Here is a 20,157-nt window from a genome sequence, read left to right on the forward strand (position 1 = left end):
ACAATGGTTAATCTATGCCACAAATTTCTCCTAAAGTGTCCCACTAAACTTTATGGCCCACATGCAGTGCCCTGCCCTTCCTTTTCAACTCCACCCGGAGTTACTCTGAATTTCATGCATTATATGTTCTTCCCACGAGGTAGAAAGCATTACTAGAGGGATTATTTTCAATCATTTAGAAAATTGATTGATTCAGTAGTTACAATTTTGCATGGTTCTTCCCTGTTACCCGGAAGAGGAAAATATTTCGCGATTACCTGAGAGAGAATTCGCAAACTCAGATGGAACATTATTTTATTTGATCCCGAGGTTGTTTTTTCTTTCAGTTTTTAGCTTGAACACCTCTATATGTTACTTTAGGAGGTTTTAGCTACCCTGGGCGACTCCGATATTACCGGTGTAAGCAATCCTAGTGCGCCCAGCAAGTTATAAAGAATGGAAACAGCCAGCTGTAGTAGCCTGATGGTTAGCTTAGCTGTCTAGCTAGTGGAAGGTTTGCAGTTTGAAACCAGTTGCAACTATTAACCGCATTCCCTATATTTAAAGAGTTGTTTCCCATAGCAGACTCAGCTATGGAGGCTGGGCAATCATTCCCTAGGGTGGAAGGAGTTGTTTCCAGCTTAGATAAGAAAACTGCTATACCCTTAGAGGATAGTTGGGTTTTTCAAAGGTCCTATGGACAAAAATTAGAGAGAGGATGTACACCAGGGCTTACAATGGCAACCAGCTGTGTACTTTGCTAACATCACTAGTGCAACGGCATATTGGTTTGATGCGTTGTCTGATACTTTTACGTCAGAAACTCCCCTGGATAAAATCCAGGATAGGATACAAGCCTTCAAATTGGCTAAATCCTTTATTTCAAATTCTTCCCTTTAAGTTATCAAGAGGGGAGCATAGGTTTCAGGTTTCTCTGTTCCAGCTCACAGAGCCTTATGGTTAGAGCCTTGTTCTACAAATGTATGCTCTAAGTCTAAGCTGTTAACGATTCATTACAAGGGGTAGACCTTGTTGGAACCTGTCTTGAAAGAGGGTCAATTTATGGTGGATCTTGTGGGGGGCAGACTTTCAGTCTTCGCTCAGGCTTGGGTTTGAGTTGTTTAGAATCCCTGGGCAATAGAAGATGGTGTCCCGGGGATTCAAATTGGAATTTAAGAGTTTTCTTCCCAGAGGCGGTTTTCTGCTTTCAAGATTATCTGCAGATCAGACAAAAGGAGAGGCGTTCTTACACTGCGTAAGTGACATCTCAGACCTGGGATTGATTGATCCAGTTTCCATACAGGTACTGGGTCTGTTTTTTTTATACCAATCGCTTTGTGGTTCCCGAAAAAGAGGGAACTTTCAGACCACTTTTTAGATCTCAAGAGTCTAAACAGATTTTCTTGGGTACCGTCCTTCAAGATGGCAACTATTCGTTCCATTCTTCTCTTGATCCAAGAGGGTCAATTTATGAGAACAGTGGATTTCAAGGACGCGTGCATTCATGTGCCATTCACAAGTTGGACAAACACTTCCAGTTCATGGCTCTTCTTTCGGTTTTGCTTTAGCTCTGAGTTTTTACGAAGGCTCTGGGAGCGCTGTTGGCGGTGCTTCGGTTTTGGGGCATTGCAGTGGAGTCCTATCTGGACGATATTCTAGTCCAGACGCCATCCTTACAGCTAGCAAGATTTCACACGGACTGGGTGTTATCCTTCCCGTGGTCTTACAGGTGGAAGGTATATTTGGAAAAGAGTTCCTTAGTCCCATGCACAAAGGTCATTTTCTTGGGAACCATTATGGGTTCCATATCGATTAAGATTTCTCTGACAGAATGTCAGGAAATCGGAGATTATCGATTCTTGTTTAGTCGTTCAGTCCACTACTTGGCCTTCAGTGGCTCAGGGCATGGAGGTAATTGAGCTGATGGTGGCGGCAATGGACATCATCCCGTTTGCTCGGTTCCATCTCAGACCTCTGCAGTTAAGCATGCTCAGGCAATGGATCGGAGATTATACAGATTTGTCTCCTAGAATACTACTGGAGCAGGAGACAAGGGATTTTCTTTAATGGTGGTTGTCTCTGGATTATAGTTCCCTGCTTTCACAGACCATATTGGGTATTTGTGACAACAGATGCCAGCCTTCTAGGGTGGAGAGCCGTCTGGGGCTCCCTAAGGGCTCAGGGGGTTTGGATTCAGAGTATTTTCTTCCTATAAACATTCTGGAGCTGAGAACTATCTACCTTGTTCTGCTGGCCTGGCCCCAGTTAGCCTCGGTCTAGTTTATAAGGTCCAAGTTCATCAAAATGTCATCAGTGGCTTACATTAATCATCAGGGAAGAACGAGGAGTTCCTTAGCGATGACAAAGGTATTCAAAATAATTCAGTGGATGGAAGCCCATTCTTGCTGCCTGTTGGCAAGCTACATCCCAGGGGTGGAACATTTGGGAGGCGGATTTCCTGCGCAGGCAGTCCTTTCCTCCAGGGGAGTGGGTACTCCATCCGGAAGTGTTCTCCAGCTTTTTCTTCAGTTTGCTTTTCTTCCTCGGGTCATTGCTCGAATCCAGCAGGCAGGGGTTTGGTGATCCTCATAGCACCGACTTCGCCTTGTAGAATTTGGTATGCAGATCTGTTGAACATGTCATCTCTGCCATCTTGGAGACTTCCGTTGAGGAAGGACCTTCTAATTCATGGGTCCCGCCTTCACCCAAATCTGGTTTCTCTGAGACTGACTGCTTGGAGATTGCACACTTATTATTCAAGCAGAGTTTTTCTGACTCGGTCATTGTGACCATGATTCAGGCTCGAAGACCTGTTATTAGTCAAATTTATCATAAGATATGGTGTAAATATCTCTATTGGTGTGAATCCATGGACTACTCATGGAATAGATAGGCTTGCATTTTATGCATGGTTATTGTAAACTTCAGACACCTCTGCACCTTGGCTTTTCCTTTCTCTTCCTAACTTCGGTCAAATGACTGGAGTGGGAGGGAAGGGAGGAGCTATTTAACAGCTCTGCTGTGGTGCTCTTTGCCTCCTCCTGCTGACCAGGAGGTGAATATCCCATTAGTAGTTAAGATGATCCGTGGACTCATCGTGTCAAAAAAGAAATACATTTATCAGGTAAGCATAAATTTTCTTTTTCCAGCCCCTCTATAGCATTCCGTTCACTTCTTTCAATATTAGAAGTGTTTTTTTATTTAGTTTTTTCCAGCATTAGTCAGATCTCTCTCCACCATTTTTAGGAATGTGCTAATGTTCTGATTCTTTATATGGGGATCAAATTTACTTGCTACTTTGTATACTGTCTTTGTTTGTTTTTCAGTGTCCATTTTATCACTAAAGTAATCTTTTAGTCTTAGATTACGTCCAAGTCTGTACACATCTACTTTCATATTGAACATATAGCCCCTACTTTTTGTTAAAGTGTGGCTTGATAGGTTAAAGATTACCTTCTCTTCTGGCTCTGTATGCCCGCACCTTTGCTCCAAGTCCCCCGTTGCGGTTCTTTTTCTGCCCCTCCGGTATCTGTGCTTATCTTGCCGCTCTCTCAAAAAAATGTTCCCCTGTAGCTTCAGCGTTGTTGCCGGATGATGCCGAGTCTAGTGTCGCACCCTCCAGGTGTCACAGTCATGCCGCCTCCTTCTGCCTGCTGTGGGGATTCCGTACTGCCAAGGATAATAGACTGTTTAGCCTGTAATCCTCTGTTATATGCCGACGCTTACTTTGTTTGTAAGCTGCAAGGTCCTCCTTGTATTTCTGGATTTGACAATTCAGCTTTGTGAGCCAGTCTTATGTTTTATGCCCAGTAAGTACTGGTCGATGTTCTGTCTCAAATGTAACGATTTCGTGTTCAAGCAGGGCTAATGTATTTCTCAATTCCTTCACCACATGCAGAATTAAGTCCAAGGAACACATTCAAGATGCGGCACCAGCGCTCACAGAAACCTGGATTATTGCAGCCAGTTGTGGGGATGTTTTTAATCCTGAACCCCTTCGGTATCTTTGATTCGCGGTGGTACGCAGACAAGGATATGGCATGTAAGTACAGATCCACTTCCTTTTTCTTTAGTCTTAACAGTTCGTGGTATATATCCTTAGGTTTTTCTCTTATGTTCAGTTCCTCTAGTTTGTCCGTGTACAGTATGCGTTCAGCAGCAGTGCTGTCAAATGAGTAAGTTAAAGCGCATTGCTCTTGGTTGCAGGTTAGATGTTCCATAATACAGACAGGTATAGATGAGTGATTAGTTCACAGGATGTCTGGAAGCAAATTCTGCAAATGTCTGTGAAAGATTCATGTACATTCTTTATGGCACAGGGACTTTGTATCCTGGGAAATGGGAGTGGTCTGAGTATTATGGTATATAAGGGTGGTAATGTTCAGTGTATTGTGACCTTGACAAAGGCCCAGGAAGAGGCCGAAACATCGGATATGTTATAATAAAATCTAAAATTGAAATAATGATGATACTAAGAAGTTTGGCGTTTCGGGTGAAACACGCGTAGCTGCCATGGATATTTCCTTTGCGGGGGATTACAGCTGAGTCCCCATTGTTTGTCTATCAACGTCAGCCAGATTCAAGTGCAGTACTGAGGTTCAGCTATCGACACCCATGTAACTGAGGTTTCCCTGTTCTTGGTAAGAATGCGGTCACAGCAGGTACTGAAGTTACCGTGTATACAGGTGAAGCGGTCTTGGTTTCTTAAGGAGTCTTCACGGACTTACAGAAAATAAGCACATTACAGGTATGACGGTTTAATATCTGTTTATACTCCTTGCAAGCTACCATCCCCGGATTGGAAGGGGTTCCGCAGTTATCACCTACTATTATTGAGCATTCTTAAGGGATTTTCCGCACATGTGGAGGTTACATCGGGTTGCCTCAGCAAGATGTAGCTTCCTTTTCACAGCACACACAGGACTTTCCTTATGGGATTTCTGCAACACTGTATACAATACTAACAAGTGGGATTAGCTACATAACAGCCTTTTGCTACATGTTGGACATGTGTTCACATTATTGAAGCAATTTGAATTTCTACAGCAGTTGCCCATTAACTTTTCGGGAAGTGTGTTATACGTTATATAATTATTTTTGAACCGGTTCACGTTTGATTATTATGCATGTTTTTTCTGTTATCACCAGGTTACTGTACCTAGGATTTATTGATATTTCGCATGTAGTAACACCTATGAATAAATTGACATTAGTATGATTACAGGTTTCTTTTTTTCTTTTGTGACATCTGCTTGAACCACTGAGTTTTTACTAATTCTTCTTGATAATTTGTGTTGGTTTAGAATTAGGCTGATCATATTGCCGCTTTAAAAAGGGACACATATGAAAAATACATATGTCAGAGCTGTTTAAAAAATGTTTTGTATAAGAACCCTGACATATGTATTTCTTTCCTAAGATATGGTGAGTCCACAGAATCAATTACTAGTGGAAAAATCACTCCTGGCCAGCAGGAAAAGGCAAAGAGCACTACAGCAAAGCTGTTATATGTCACTTCCCTTATCCATAGCCTCCAGTCATTCTCTTTGCCTGCGGTGCAAGGAGGAGGTGAAGTTTTGGTGTCTGATCTACAATCAAGATTTTTTTATTTTAAAGCAGAGTAGGTTTGCTCTAATCTCTTTAAAGGGTCTAGCCTTAGCCCATGTCAGTCTCTTCAGTAGGGTAGTGGTGGCTTTTAAGCAATTGGGAACTTATGGGGTACAATCCTCACTGCGTTTTCCCAAAACATTTTGCTGCCCTATTTAGATAGCCTGAGTAAGTTTACTCAGCCTTTCTGTATTTCCACAGGTCCATGTGAGGGAAGGCATCCTCTTAAACCAGGCGAGCTGTCCTGCTGCCGAACAGATGAATATTAAGGTAAGTGCCAATTTTATTTCTTTCATGTAATTAGCAAGAGTCCATGAGCTAGTGACGTATGGGATATACATTCCTACCAGGAGGGGCAAAGTTTCCCAAACCTCAAAATGACTATAAATACACCCCTCACCACACCCACAATTCAGTTTTACAAACTTTGCCTCCTATGGAGGTGGTGAAGTAAGTTTGTGCTAGATTCTACGTTGATATGCGCTCCGCAGCAGGTTGGAGCCCGGTTTACCTCTCAGCGTGCAGTGAATGTCAGAGGGATGTGAGGAGAGTATTGCCTATTTGAATTCAATGATCTCCTTCTACGGGGTCTATTTCATAGGTTCTCTGTTATCGGTCGTAGAGATTCATCTCTTACCTCCCTTTTCAGATCGACGATATACTCTTATATATACCATTACCTCTACTGATTCTCGTTTCAGTACTGGTTTGGCTTTCTACTACGTGTAGATGAGTGTCCTGGGGTAAGTAAGTCTTATTTTCTGTGACACTCTAAGCTATGGTTGGGCACTTTTTTATAAAGTTCTAAATATATGTGTTCAAACATTTATTTGCCTTGACTCAGGATGTTCAACGTTCCTTATTTCAGACAGTCAGTTTCATATTTGGGATAATGCATATGAATTTATCATTTTTTCTTACCTTAAAATTGACTTTTTTTCCTGTGGGCTGTTAGGCTCGCGGGGGCTGAAAATGCTTCATTTTATTGCGTCATTCTTGGCACGGACTTTTTTGGCGCAAAATTTTTTTCTATTTCCGGCGTCATACGTGTCGCCGGAAGTTGCGTCATTTTTTTGACGTTTTTGCGCCAAAAGTGTCGGCGTTCCGGATGTGGCGTCGTTTTTGCCGCCAAAAGCATTTAGGCGCCAAATAATGTGGGCGAGATTCCCACATTATGTTCCATCAACATCTAATACTAGTGTTCCTGTTAACATAAGAGATTTTGTGTCTAAATCCATTAAGAAGGCTATGTCTGTTATTCCTCCTTCTAGTAAACGTAAAAGGTCTTTTAAAACTTCTCATTTTTCAGATGAATTTTTAAATGAACATCATCATTCTGATTCTGATAATGATTCCTCTGGTTCAGAGGATTCTGTTTCAGAGGTTGATACTGATAAATCTTCATATTTATTCAAAATGGAATTTATTCGTTCTTTACTTAAAGAAGTCTTAATTGCATTAGAAATAGAGGATTCTGGTCCTCTTGATACTAAATCTAAACGTTTAAATAAGGTTTTTAAATCTCCTGTAGTTATTCCAGATGTTTTTCCTGTCCCTGATGCTATTTCTGAAGTAATCTCCAGGGAATGGAATAATTTGGGTAATTCATTTACTCCTTCTAAACGTTTTAAGCAATTATATCCTGTGCCATCTGACAGATTAGAGTTTTGGGACAAAATCCCTAAAGTTGATGGGGCTATCTCTACTCTTGCTAAACGTACTACTATTCCTACGGCAGATAGTACTTCCTTTAAGGATCCTTTAGATAGGAAGATTGAATCCTTTCTAAGAAAAGCTTACTTATGTTCAGGTAATCTTCTTAGACCTGCTATATCTTTAGCGGATGTTGCTGCAGCTTCAACTTTTTGGTTAGAAGCTTTAGCTCTTCAACATGCTAATAACTTTATTTGTGATGCCATCTTTGATATCATTAGAGTTGATGTCGGGTATATGTCTCTAGCTATTTTAGCTATAAGAGCTTTATGGCTTAAAACTTGGAATGCTGATATGTCTTCTAAGTCAACTTTGCTTTCCCTTTCTTTCCAGGGTAATAAATTATTTGGTTCTCAGTTGGATTCTATTATCTCAACTGTTACTGGAGGGAAAGGAACTTTTTTACCACAGGATAAAAAAATCTAAAGGTAAATTTAGGTCTAATAATCGTTTTCGTTCCTTTCGTCACAATAAGGAACAAAAGCCTGATCCTTCATCCACAGGAGCGGTATCAGTTTGGAAACCATCTCCAGTCTGGAATAAATCCAAGCCTTTTAGAAAACCAAAGCCAGCTCCCAAGTCCACATGAAGGTGCGGCCCTCATTCCAGCTCAGCTGGTAGGGGGCAGATTACGATTTTTCAAAGAAATTTGGATCAATTCAATTCACAATCTTTGGATTCAGAATATTGTTTCAGAAGGGTACAGAATTGGATTCAAAATAAGGCCTCCTGCAAAGAGATTTTTTCTTTCCCATGTCCCAGTAAATCCAGCAAAGGCTCAAGCATTTCTGAAATGTGTTTCAGATCTAGAGTTGGCTGGAGTAATTATGCCAGTTCCAGTTCTGGAACAGGGACTGGGGTTTTATTCAAATCTCTTCATTGTACCAAAGAAGGAGAATTCCTTCAGACCAGTTCTGGATCTAAAAATATTGAATCGTTATGTAAGGATACCAACATTCAAAATGGTAACTATAAGGACTATCCTGACTTTTGTTCAGCAAGGGCATTATATGTCTACAATAGATTTACAGGATGCATATCTGCATATTCCGATTCATCCAGATCACTATCAGTTTCTGAGATTCTCTTTCCTAGACAAGCATTACCAATTTGTGGCTCTGCCGTTTGGCCTAGCAACAGCTCCAAGGATTTATACAAAGGTTCTAGGTGCCCTTCTGTCTGTAATCAGAGAACAGGGTATTGTGGTATTTCCTTATTTGGACGATATCTTGGTACTTGCTCAGTCTTCACATTTAGCAGAATCTCATACGAATCGACTTGTATTGTTTCTTCGAGATCATGGTTGGAGGATCAATTTGCCGAAAAGTTCATTGATTCCTCAGACAAGGGTAACCTTTTTAGGTTTCCAGATAGATTCAGTGTCCATGACTCTGTCTCTGACAGCCAAGAGACGTCTAAAATTGGTTTCAGCTTGTCGAAACCTTCAGTCTCAATCATTCCCTTCGGTAGCCTTATGCATGGAAATTCTAGGTCTTATGACTGCTGCATCGGACGCGATCCCCTTTGCTCGTTTTCACATGTGACCTCTTCAGCTCTGTATGCTGAACAAGTGGTACAGGGATTTCACAAAGATACATCAATTGATATCTTTAAAACCGTTTGTACGACACTCTCTGACGTGGTGGACGGATCACCAACGTTTAGTTCAGGGGGCTTCTTTAGTTCTTCCAACCTGGACTGTGATTTCAACAGATGCAAGTCTGACAGGTTGGGGAGCAGTTTGGGGGTCTCTGACAGCACAAGGGGTTTGGGAATCTCAGGAGGTGAGATTACCAATCAATATTTTGGAACTCCGTGCAATTTTCAGAGCTCTTCATTCATGGCCTCTTCTAAAGAGAGAATCGTTCATTTGTTTTCAGACAGACAATGTCACAACCGTGGCATATATCAATCATCAAGGAGGGACTCACAGTCCTCTGGCTATGAAAGAAGTATCTCTAATTCTGGTTTGGGCGGAATCCAGCTCCTGTCTAATTTCTGCGGTTCATATCCCAGGTATAGACAATTGGGAAGCGGATTATCTCAGCCGCCAAACGTTACATCCGGGCGAATGGTCTCTTCACCCAGAGGTATTTCTTCAGATTGTTCAAATGTGGGGACTTCCAGAAATAGATCTGATGGCTTCTCATCTAAACAAGAAACTTCCCAGGTATCTGTCCAGATCCAGGGATCCTCAGGCGGAAGCAGTGGATGCATTGTCACTTCCTTGGAAGTATCATCCTGCCTATATCTTTCCGCCTCTAGTTTTTCTTCCAAGAGTAATCTCCAAGATTCTGAAGGAATGCTCGTTTGTTCTGCTGGTGGCTCCAGCATGGCCTCACAGGTTTTGGTATGCAGATCTTGTCCGGATGGCCTCTTGCCAACCGTGGACTCTTCCGTTAAGACCAGACCTTCTATCGCAAGGTCCTTTTTTCCATCAGGATCTCAAATCCTTAAATTTGAAGGTATGGAGATTGAACGCTTGATTCTTAGTCAAAGAGGTTTCTCTGACTCTGTGATTAATACTATATTACAGGCTTGTAAATCTGTATCTAGGAAGATATATTATCGAGTCTGGAAGACTTACATTTCTTGGTGTCTTTCTCATAATTTTTCCTGGCATTCTTTTAGAATTCCGAGAATTTTACAGTTTCTTCAGGATGGTTTGGATAAGGGTTTGTTTGCAAGTTCCTTGAAAGGACAAATTTCTGCTCTTTCTGTTCTTTTTCACAGAAAGATTGCTAATCTTCCTGATATTTATTGTTTTGTACAGGCTTTGGTTCGTATAAAACCTGTCATTAAGTCAATTTCTCCTCCTTGGAATTTGAATTTGGTTCTGGGGGCTCTTCAAGCTTCTCCATTTGAACCTATGCATTCACTGGACATTAAATTACTTTCTTGGAAAGTTTTGTTTCTTTTGGCCATCTCTTCTGCTAGAAGAGTTTCTGAATTATCTGCTCTTTCTTGTGAGTCTCCTTTTCTGATTTTTCATCAGGATAAGGCGGTGTTGCGAACTTCATTTAAATTTTTACCTAAGGTTGTGAATACTAACAACATTAGTAGAGAAATTGTGGTTCCTTCATTGTGTCCTAATCCTAAGAATTCTAAAGAGAGATCATTGCATTCTTTGGATGTAGTTAGAGCTTTGAAATATTATGTTGAAGCTACTAAGAATTTCCGAAAGACTTCTAGTCTATTTGTTATCTTTTCCTGTTCTAGGAAAGGTCAGAAGGCCTCTGCCATTTCTTTGGCATCTTGGTTAAAATCTTTAATTCATCATGCTTATGTCGAGTCGGGTAAAACTCCGCCTCAAAGGATTACAGCTCATTCTACTAGGTCAGTTTCTACTTCCTGGGCGTTTAGGAATGAAGCTTCAGTTGATCAGATTTTCAAAGCAGCAACTTGGTCTTCTTTGCATACTTTTACTAAATTCTACCATTTTTATGTGTTTTCTTCTTCTGAAGCCGTTTTTGGTAGAAAAGTACTTCAGGCAGCGGTTTCAGTTTGATTCTTCTGCTTATAATTTCAGTTTTTTTTCATTATAAGATTTAAACTTTATTTTGGGTGTGGATTATTTTCAGCGGAATTGGCTGTCTTTATTTTATCCCTCCCTCTCTAGTGACTCTTGCATGGAAGATCCACATCTTGGGTAGTCATTATCCCATACGTCACTAGCTCATGGACTCTTACTAATTACATGAAAGAAAACATAATTTATGTAAGAACTTACCTGATAAATTCATTTCTTTCATATTAGCAAGAGTCCATGAGGCCCACCCTATTTTTGTGGTGGTTATGATTTTTTTGTATAAAGCACAATTATTCCAATTCCTTATTTTTTATGCTTTCGCACTTTTTTTCTTATCACCCCACTTCTTGGCTATTCGTTAAACTGAATTGTGGGTGTGGTGAGGGGTGTATTTATAGGCATTTTGAGGTTTGGGAAACTTTGCCCCTCCTGGTAGGAATGTATATCCCATACGTCACTAGCTCATGGACTCTTGCTAATATGAAAGAAATGAATTTATCAGGTAAGTTCTTACATAAATTATGTTTTTTCTTTGTAGCAGGGAAAAATTTGGCACTTATTCAGCTGAAACGCTATAGGGGGATGTTTTTTATTATTCCTGTCAGGGTGCAGGTTTTTATGGCAGTTTTTGCAGGCACTGTTAGTGTGAGAAGTTATTTATTTTATGGCTCAGTAAAGATCCGTTTTTAATAACAGATTATGTACTTTTTTTTTGGGGGGGGGGGTTATTGTTTGTTTTAAAGCCTGTTTTCATGAAAGTTGTTTTAAAAAAAATTGATTTTTTGTTTGCTGTAGGACCACTTTTTTATACTTCCTGTAAGAGTGAGGTGCGCATATTTCTGATGGTCTGCTGTTTAGAAGGCTTCTTGCTGTATTTGCTTCTCTGGAATCCGGATTGTAAACGGGATAATTTTTTTTCCTCAGTTTGCTGTGGGTTGCAGGACAGGTAGCGAACCTCGGTAATTCTGCTGAGGTGTAGAGTGTTACCTGGGGTATGTTTCCTTGATTTGGTAAATTTAAAGGGAACATTTATTTAAGAACGTTATTTTGGTTCTGTATTATAGCCTTTATTAAAAAATAAAAAATCTAACTTTTTTTTTATTTGCTTTTTTTGGTGTGTATTATGGATCAGGAGGCTGTGCAGGATGTCACCTGTAGCTTATGTTTTGATGCCCAGGTCTAACCCAAGTACCTTTTTGTTCTTCATGTATTGATAGAACTTTAGCTTATAGAAATAGATTTTTTTTTAATTCTGAGCCATCATTAGCTAAGGCAGATGCTGTTCAGGAGCCTCCTGTTTCAGATGTGCCGCAGCTTTCTCCTCAAGCGTCCCAATCCTATTCATCTGCACATGCAGTGCCCTGCGTTTCCTCTCATGCTCCGTCTGGAGTTACTTTGCAAGATAATGCTGCCCAGGTATCTTCTACGGTATCTGAGGCACTGTCTGCTTTTCCCATGCTGCAGGGAAAACGCACAAGGAATTTTAAAGAAACAATAAGTAAGGTGTCTTATCCTGAGGTGGCTAATCAAAGTCTTTCCTCTCAGAAGTCTGATTGTTGTGCATCTGAGGGAGAAATTTTGGATTCAGGCAGTATAATTCCTACTACTGATGCTGAAGTTGTGTCCATCAGATTTAAGCTGGAACACCTCCAATTATTACTTAAGGAGGTTTTGGCTACCTTGGATGACTCCGATACTATTATCGTTGTTAACCCTTAGAAGTCTAGTAAGCTGAACAAGTATTTTGATGTTCCCTCTGCGGTGGAGGTTTTTCCTGTTCCAGACCGTGCTTCTGAGATTATTGCATGGGAGTGGAAGAGAGCTGGTATTCCTTTTTATCCATCTCCTATTTTTAAGAAAATGTTTTCTATAGCTGACTCTATTAAGGAGTCTTGGCAAACGGTTCATAGGATGGAAGGAGCAATTTCCACTTTTGCTCAGAGGACCACTATTCCCATAGAGGATAGTTGTTCTTTTAAGGATACAATAGATAAGAAATTGGAGGCATTATTTAAGAAAATGTTTGTTCTTCAATGGCAGCCTGGTCTGCGGATGTTTCTTCTAAATCTGTTATTGGCTATTCCCTACAAGGGTAAGACCTTGTTTGGCTGAAATTATTTCAGATATCACAGGAGGAAAGGGATCTTTTCTTCCTCAGGATAAGAAGAATAAGCAGAAAGGGCGTTGGAGTAATTTTTGTTCCTTTCGTAACTTTAGAGGTAAACCCTCCGCTTCCTCTTCCAAGCAGGAACTATCCAAGTCTTCCTTGAAGTCTGGTCAGTCTTGGAACAAGGGGAAACAGTCTAAGAAAGACTCCAAAGAGGAGAAATTGGCTTAATGACAGGCTTGATACGAACCAAAGCCTGTACAAAAACATAATTTATGTAAGAACTTACCTGATAAATTAATTTCTTACATATTAGCAAGAGTCCATGAGCTAGTGACGTATGGGATATACATTCCTACCAGGAGGGGCAAAGTTTCCCAAACCTCAAAATGCCTATAAATACACCCCTCACCACACCCACAAATCAGTTTAACGTATAGCCAAGAAGTGGGGTGATAAGAAAAAAGTGCGAAAGCATAAAAAAATAAGGAATTGGAATAATTGTGCTTTATACAAAAAAATCATAACCACCACAAAAAAGGGTGGGCCTCATGGACTCTTGCTAATATGAAAGTAATTAGCAAGAGTCCATGAGCTAGTGACGTATGGGATAATGACTACCCAAGATGTGGATCTTCCACGCAAGAGTCACTAGAGAGGGAGGGATAAAATAAAGACAGCCAATTCTGCTGAAAAAAATCCACACCCAAAACAAAGTTTAAATCTTATAATGAAAAAAACTGAAATTATAAGCAGAAGAATCAAACTGAAACAGCTGCCTGAAGTACTTTTCTACCAAAAACTGCTTCAGAAGAAGAAAACACATCAAAATGGTAGAATTTAGTAAAAGTATGCAAAGAAGACCAAGTGGCTGCTTTGCAAATCTGATCAACCGAAGCTTCATTCCTAAACGCCCAGGAAGTAGAAACTGACCTAGTAGAATGAGCTGTAATCCTTTGAGGCGGAGTTTTACCCGACTCGACATAAGCATGATGAATCAAAGATTTTAACCAAGATGCCAAAGAAACGGAAGAAGCCTTCTGACCTTTCCTAGAACCGGAAAAGATAACAAATAGACTAGAAGTCTTTCGGAAATCCTTAGTAGCTTCAACATAATATTTCAAAGCTCTAACTACATCCAAAGAATGCAACGACTTTTCCTTAGAATTCTTAGGATTAGGACACAATGAAGGAACCACAATTTCTCTACTAATGTTGTTAGAATTCACAACCTTAGGTAAAAATTTAAAAGAAGTTCGCAACACCGCCTTATCCTGATGAAAAATCAGAAAAGGAGACTCACAAGAAAGAGCAGATAATTTAGAAACTCTTCTAGCAGAAGAGATGGCCAAAAGAAACAAAAATTTCCAAGAAAGTAATTTAATGTCCAGCGAATGCATAGGTTCAAACGGAGGAGCTTGAAGAGCCCCCAGAACCAAATTCAAACTCCAAGGAGGAGAAATTGACTTAACAGGTTTTATACAAACCAAAGCTTGTACAAAACAATGAATATCAGGAAGACTAGCAATCTTTCTGTGAAAAAGAACAGAGAGAGCAGAGATTTGTCCTTTCAAGGAACTTGCAGACAAACCTTTATCCAAACCATCCTGAAGAAACTGTTAAATTCTAGGAATTCTAAAAGAATGCCAAGAAAAATGATGAGAAAAACACCAAGAAATGTAAATCTTCCAGACTCGATAATATATCTTCCTAGATACAGTTTTACGAGCCTGTAACATAGTATTAATCACAGAGTCAGAGAAACCTCTATGACTGAGAATCAAGCGTTCAATCTCCATACCTTCAAATTTAAGGATTTGAGATCCTGATGGAAAAAAGGACCTTGCGATAGAAGGTCTCGTCTTAACGGAAGAGTCCACGGTTGGCAAGTGGCCATCCGGACAAGATCCGCATACCAAAACCTGTGAGGCCATGCTGGAGCCACCAGCAGAACAAACGAGCACTCCTTTAGAATCTTGGAAATCACTCTTGGAAGAAGAACTAGAGGTGGAAAGATATAGGCAGGATGATACTTCCAAGGAAGTGACAATGCATCCACTGCCTCCGCTTGAGGATCCCTGGATCTGGACAGATACCTGGGAAGCTTCTTGTTTAGATGAGAAGCCATCAGATCTATTTCTGGAAGTCCCCACATTTGAACAATCTGAAGAAATACCTCTGGATGAAGAGACCATTCGCCCGGATGTAACGTTTGGCGACTGAGATAATCCGCTTCCCAATTGTCTATACCTGGGATATGAACCGCAGAAATTAGACAGGAGCTGGATTCCGCCCATACCAGTATTCAAGATACTTCTTTCATAGCCAGAGGACTGTGAGTCCCTCCTTGATGATTGATATATGCCACAGTTGTGACATTGTCCGTCTGAAAACAAATGAACGACTCTCTCTTTAGAAGAGGCCATGACTGAAGAGCTCTGAAAATTGCACGGAGTTCCAAAATGTTGATTGGTAATCTCACCTCCTGAGAATCCCAAACCCCTTGTGCTGTCAGAGACCCCCAAACAGCTCCCCAACCTGTCAGACTTGCATCTGTTGAAATCACAGTCCAGGTCGGAAGAACAAAAGAAGCCCCCTGAACTAAACGATGGTGGTCTGTCCACCACGTCAGAGAGTGTCGTACAATCGGTTTTAAAGATATTAATTGAGATATCTTTGTATAATCCCTGCACCACTGGTTCAGCATACAGAGCTGAAGAGGTCGCATGTGAAAACGAGCAAAGGGGATCGCGTCCGATGCAGCAGTCATAAGACCTAGAATTTCCATGCATAAGGCTACCGAAGGGAATGATTGAGACTGAAGGTTTCGACAAGCTGAAACCAATTTTAGACGTCTCTTGGCTGTCAGAGACAGAGTCATGGACACTGAATCTATCTGGAAACCTAAAAAGGTTACCCTTGTCTGAGGAATCAATGAACTTTTTGGTAAATTGATCCTCCAACCATGTTCTCGAAGAAACAATACAAGTCGATTCGTATGAGGTTCTGCTAAATGTGAAGACTGAGCAAGTACCAAGATATCGTCCAAATAAGGAAATACCACAATACCCTGTTCTCTGATTACAGAGAGAAGGGCACCGAGAACCTTTGTAAAAATCCTTGGAGCTGTTACTAGGCCAAACAGCAGAGCCACAAACTGGTAATGCTTGTCTAGGAAAGAGAATCTCAGAAACTGATAGTGATCTGGATGAATCGGAATATGCAGATATGCATCCTGTAAATCTATTGTGGACATATAATGCCCTTGCTGAACAAAAGGCAGAATAGTCCTTATAGTTACCATTTTGAATGTTGGTATCCTTACATAATGATTCAATATTTTTAAATCCAGAACTGGTCTGAAGGAATTCTCCTTCTTTGGTACAATGAAAAGATTTGAGTAAAACCCCAGCCCCTGTTCCAGAACTGGAACTGGCATAATTACTCCAGCCAACTCTAGATCTGAAACACATTTCAGAAATGCTTGAGCCTTCACTGGATTTACTGGGACACGGGAAAGAAAAAATCTTCTTGCAGGAGGCCTTATCTTGAAGCCTATTCTGTACCCTTGTGAAACAATGTTCTGAATCCAAAGATTGTGAATCGAATTGATCCAAATTTCTTTGAAAAACCGTAATCTGCCCCCTACTAGCTGAGCTGGAATGAGGGCTGCACCTTCATGTTGACTTGGGAGCTGGCTTTGGCTTTCTAAAAGGCTTGGATTTATTCCAGACTGGAGATGGTTTCCAAACCGATACTGCTCCTGTAGGTGAAAGATCAGGCTTTTGTTCCTTATTGTGACGAAAGGAACAAAAACGATTAGTAGACCTAAATTTACCTTTAGATTTTTTATCCTGTGGTAAAAAAGTTCCTTTCCCCCCAGTAACAGTTGAAATAATAGAATCCAACTGTGAACCAAATAATTTATTACCCTGGAAAGAAAGGGAAAGCAAAGTTGACTTAGAAGACATATCAGCATTCCAAGTTTTAAGCCATAAAGCTCTTCTAGCTAAAATAGCTAGAGACATATACCTGACATCAACCCTAATGATATCAAAGATGGCATCACAAATAAAATTATTAGCATGTTGAAGAAGATTAACAATGCTATGAGAATTATGATCTGATACTTGTTGCGCTAAAGCTTCCAACCAAAAAGTTGAAGCTGCAGCAACATCCACTAAAGATATAGCAGGTCTAAGAAGATTACCTGAACATAAGTAATCTTTTTTTAGAAAGGATTCAATTTTCCTATCTAAAGGATCCTTAAAGGAAGTACTATCTGCCGTAGGAATAGTAGTACGTTTAGCAAGAGTCAACCTTAGGGATTTTGTCCCAAAACTCTAATCTGTCAGATGGCACAGGATATAATTGCTTAAAACGTTTAGAAGGAGTGAATGAATTACCCAAATTATTCCATTCCCTGGAAATTACTTCAGAAATAGCATCAGGGACAGGAAAAACTTCTGGAATAACTACAGGAGATTTAAAAACCTTATTTAAACGTTTAGATTTAGTATCAAGAGGACCAGATTCCTCTATCTCTAATGCAATTAAGACTTCTTTAAGTAAAGAACGAATAAATTCCATTTTGAATAAATATGATGATTTATCAGCATCAACCTCTGAAACTGAAGCCTCTGAACCAGAGGAAACATTATCAGAATCAGAATGATGATGTTCATTTAAAAATTCATCTGAAAAATGAGAAGTTTTAAAAGACCTTTTACGCTTACTAGAAGGAGGAATAACAGACATAGCCTTCTTAATGGATTTAGAAACAAAATCTCTTATGTTAACAGGAACACTCTGAGTATTAGATGTTGATGGAACAGCAACAGGTAATGTAACATTACTAAAGGAAATATTATCTGCATTAACAAGTTTGTCATGACATTCATTACAAACAACAGCTGGAGGAACAGATACCACAAGTTTACAGCAAATACACTTAACCCCTTAAGGACCAGCGATGTACCCTGTATGTCGCTGGCCTTTTTTTGGGACTTGATTGTTTTATAGCGCGGTCTTTCCACCAGCATTGAGACTGCTCTATTCCACAAAGCCTGCTGGAGGGAAGGCATTAATAGCGTATTCTTGCTAGACTTGTGCTATTATGTCCTGAAAAACCCCTTAACGACCAGTGACATACAGGGTACATTGTGGTCATTAAGGGGTTAACTTTGGTAGCTCCAACATCAGGCAGCGATTTTCCAGAAATATCTTCTGATTCAGGGTCAATCTGAGACATCTTGCAATATGTAATAGAAAAAACAACATATAAAGCAAAATTGATCAAATTCCTTAAATGACAGTTTCAGGAATGGGAAAAAATGCCAGTGAACAAGCTTCTAGCAACCAGAAGCAAATAAACAATGAGACTTAAATAATGTGGAGACAATAATGACGCCCATATCTTTTAGCGCCAAAAAAGACGCCCACATTATTTGGCGCCTAAATGCTTTTAGCGCCAAAAATGACGCCACATCCGGTAACGCCAACACTTTTGGCGCAAAAAACGTCAAAAAAATGACGCAACTTCCGGTGACAAGAACGAAATAAAGAATTTTTTGCGCCAAAAAAGTCAGCGCCAAGAATGACGCAATAAAATGAAGCATTTTCAGCCCCCACGAGCCTAACAGCCCACAGGTAAAAAAGTCAAATTTTAAGGTAAGAAAAAAATTGATTATTCAAATGCATTATCCCAAATAATGAAACTGACTGTCTGAAATAAGGAATATTGAACATCCTGAATCAAGGCAAATAAATGTTTAAACACAAATATTTAGAACTTTATATAAAAGTGCCCAACCATAGCTTAGAGTGTCACAAAAATAAGACTTACTTACCCCAGGACACTCATCTACATGTAGTAGAAAGCCAAACCAGTACTGAAACGAGAATCAGTAGAGGTAATGGTATATATAAGAGTATATCGTCGATCTGAAAAAGGAGGTAAGAGATGAATCTCTACGACCGATAACAGAGAACCTATGAAATAGACCCCGTAGAAGGAGATCATTGAATTCAAATAGGCAATACTCTTTTCACATCCCTCTGACATTCACTGCACGCTGAGAGGAAAACCGGGCTCCAACCTGCTGCGGAGCGCATATCAACGTAGAATCTAGCACAAACTTACTTCACCACCTCCACAGGAGGCAAAGTTTGTAAAACTGATTTGTGGGTGTGGTGAGGGGTGTATTTATAGGCATTTTGAGGTTTGGGAAACTTTGCCCCTCCTGGTAGGAATGTATATCCCATACGTCACTAGCTCATGGACTCTTGCTAATTACATGAAAGAAACAATGAATATCAGGAAGATTAGCAATTTTTCTGTGAAACAGAACAGAAAGAGCAGAGATTTTTCCTTTCAAGGAACTTGCAGACAAACCCTTATCCAAACCATCCTGAAGAAACTGTAAAATTCTAGGAATTCTAAAAGGATGCCAAGAGAATTTATGAGAAGAACACCATGAAATGTAAGTCTTCCAAACTTGGTAATAAATCTTTCTAGACACAGATTTGTGAGCCTGCAACATAGTATTAATCACTGAGTCAGAGAAACCTCTATGACTAAGCACTAGGCGTTCAATCTCCATACCTTCAAATTTAATGATTTGAGATCCTGATGGAAAAATGGACCTTGAGATAGGTCTGGCCTTAACGGAAGTGGCCAAGGTTGGCAACTGGACATCTGAACAAGATCCGCATACCAAAACCTTAGTGGCCATGCTGGAGCCACCAGCAGTACAAATGAACGTTCCATTATGATTTTGGAAATCACTCCTGGAAGAAGAACTAGAGGCGGAAAGACATAAGCAGGTTGATAATTCCAAGGAAGTGACAACGCATCCACTGCTTCTGCCTGAGGATCCCTGGACCTGGACAGATACCTGGGAAGTTTCCTGTTTAGATGAGAAGCCATCAGATCTATTTCTGGAAGCCCCCACATCTGAACAATCTGAAGAAACACATCTGGGTGAAGAGACCATTCTCCCGGATGTAAAGTCTGGCGACTGAGATAATTCTGCTTCCCAATTGTCTATACCTGGGATATGGACCGCAGAGAATAGACAGGAGCTGGATTCCGCCCATGCAAGTATCCGGGATACTTCTTTCATAGCTTGAGGACTGTGAGTCCCACCTTGATGATTGACATACGCCACGGTTGTGACATTGTCTGTCTGAAAACAAATAAACGGTTCTCTCTTCAGAAGAG

Source organism: Bombina bombina, chromosome 2 (genome assembly GCF_027579735.1).
Source record: "Bombina bombina isolate aBomBom1 chromosome 2, aBomBom1.pri, whole genome shotgun sequence".
Classification (NCBI taxonomy): Eukaryota; Metazoa; Chordata; class Amphibia; order Anura; family Bombinatoridae; genus Bombina; species Bombina bombina.